The sequence below is a fragment of the Nanorana parkeri genome, unplaced genomic scaffold (assembly GCF_000935625.1).
Source record: "Nanorana parkeri isolate BGI_ZX_2015 unplaced genomic scaffold, ASM93562v1 scaffold923, whole genome shotgun sequence".
NCBI classification, from domain to species: Eukaryota; Metazoa; Chordata; class Amphibia; order Anura; family Dicroglossidae; genus Nanorana; species Nanorana parkeri.
In genome coordinates, this window is record NW_017307191.1 from 617,018 (window position 1) to 619,120 (window position 2,103).

A 2,103-nucleotide genomic window follows, 5' to 3' on the forward strand; every position below is an offset into this window, starting at 1 on the left:
AGTGACACTTGCGTCCCCCCCCCCCCCCACGTGCAATCGTTGGCCACACAGCCTCAGTGTTTGGTGTCACCATGGAAGGTGCGGAGGAGGAGGTGACATGTTTCTGTCCTTCCATAAACACTCTGTTGTGCCCCCAGTCTGTTCCAGTACTGGTAGCTAAGAAGTGCTGGGAGGGGGGTTCTGGAGACACAAGACCGGCCTTTCGGGTTTTGTTTCTGTTCACTTAGAAAGTGACACCCGCATAGACCCTGGAGCTACAGAGCTGACCCAAACCTGCTCACTCTGTTCAAGACTTGTTGCTGATATAAAAAAATAAAGCCTCCGGAGCTCCAAACGTTACACTGTATCTAAAGACAAAGATCCCTTCGTGTGGTGGCTGCATTAGTTTTCTTTTTTCAGGTTTTATTTCTATTATTCCCACCTAGTGATCCTGCCAGTAACACACTTCCTGTCCTCGGGTGACAACTCTCACTCACTGTACATCTATGAAGGGAATCTTGGTTGGATTTCAAACATGGTTCATCTTCACTACTTGGGTGGTGATAGGAGTATTAGTTCATGCAAAAAAAAAAAAGGAAGAATAGTTTGTGCTTTGTTCTCAGCTCACATGAAGTGACATGGAAATGGCATTTCTGGCAGGACCAACAGGCATTTTGTGTGCTTGCCGATAGGCGATGTGGGGGGGGGGGGGTCTCACCAGGGCTGTGCGAGTCTCAGGAGGCTGTGCGAAGTCTCACCAGGGTCGTGCAGGGTCTCAGGAGGCTGTTCGGGTGCTGATACTGGGCATTTTCATGAGTACTTGTGAAAATGCCCCGATACTAAACACCGATACCGGCGCTTTAAATTTTTAAAAGGAAGCGGCTGCTTGAGGTCCCGCAGTTGCTGGGGACTTTGGCAGCCTTCCTGTGAACCGCAGTGCCAGTTTACAGCCCTTGCCACACATCTCCTCCTCCTTACCAGGGAACCCCGCAGTGCTGCTTACAATGCTTCCACTGCCTGCATCCGTCCGCCAGATCCTCTGGACCCCTAGTGAGACTCCCGCACATCTTCCTGAGACCCCCCAAAGCCCTAGTGAGACCCCTGAACAACCTCCTGAGACCCTGCACAACCCTTGTGAGACCCTGCACAGCCTCCTGAGACCCTACATAGCCCTAGTGAGACCCTGCACAGCCCTGGTGAGACCCCGCACAGCCTTGGTGAAACACCACACAGCCCTGATGAGACACAACAAAGCCTCCTGAGACCCCGCACAGCCCTGGTGAAACCCCGCACAGCCTCCTGAGACCCTACACAGCCCTGGTGAAACCCCGCACAGCCTCCTGAGACCCTACACAGCCCTATTGAGACCCTGCACAGCCCTGGTGAAACCCTGCACAGTCTGTCACATTCTGTAGATGCCGGGTGATATGCTCCTCTGTTGCACACAGAGGCACCCATCTTTTTGACCAGTCTCTGCGTATAGGTGCCGGGTGACATGCTCTTCTGTTGCACACAGAGGCACCCACCTTTTTCCTAGTTTCTGGGTATACTGTATATGCCGGGTGACACGCTCCTCTGTTGCAGACAGAGGCACCCATCTTTATGACCAGTCTCTGGGTGTAGATCCCGGGTGACATGCTCCTCTGTTGCACACAGAGGCACCCATCTTTTTGCTACTTTCTGGGTATGAATGCTCATAATCTAATGAAGATGGAAGTGCGGCAAAATGAATGTTAATATTGTACAAATAATCCAATCATAGAGCATAGTTACTCACTGTAGACGTCTGATGTCTGCTAAATAATTCAGCAATAGCCCTGCACAGCTGACACGGCCTCTCCTGTCTTCCTTCTAGGTGCCAAACTGTGGACCAAGATGACACAACCCGCATTCACCACCCATAATCTTTTGGACAGCCCTCCGGTCACCTAAAGCAAATGCACCTAAACCACAATGCTGCTGACATCACAGAAGACTCACGATAATGAACTCTGTGAGGTAAGACCCGTGACTGGCTTCTTCGGAGCATATGAGGTTATATATTAAAGCTGATGTTTAATAAGCTTATAGTTTGCCTTCCCTGCCCCCCCCCCCCCCCCTACTCCCCCAAGAGGCTTATTACAG

At 51.3% G+C, this 2,103-nt stretch overlaps 1 protein-coding gene across 1 annotated transcript in view; it reads left to right on the forward strand.

Moving 5' to 3' along the window:
- The window catches only part of LOC108795015 (toll-like receptor 2), a 15,342-nt gene that overhangs the window by 8,854 nt on the left and 4,385 nt on the right, over positions 1 to 2,103 (forward strand). The window contains exon 2 of the mRNA XM_018566182.1: positions 1,835 to 1,977. The gene's annotated coding sequence lies outside the window, so the exon portion shown is untranslated. The remainder of the gene's footprint in view (positions 1 to 1,834; positions 1,978 to 2,103) is intronic.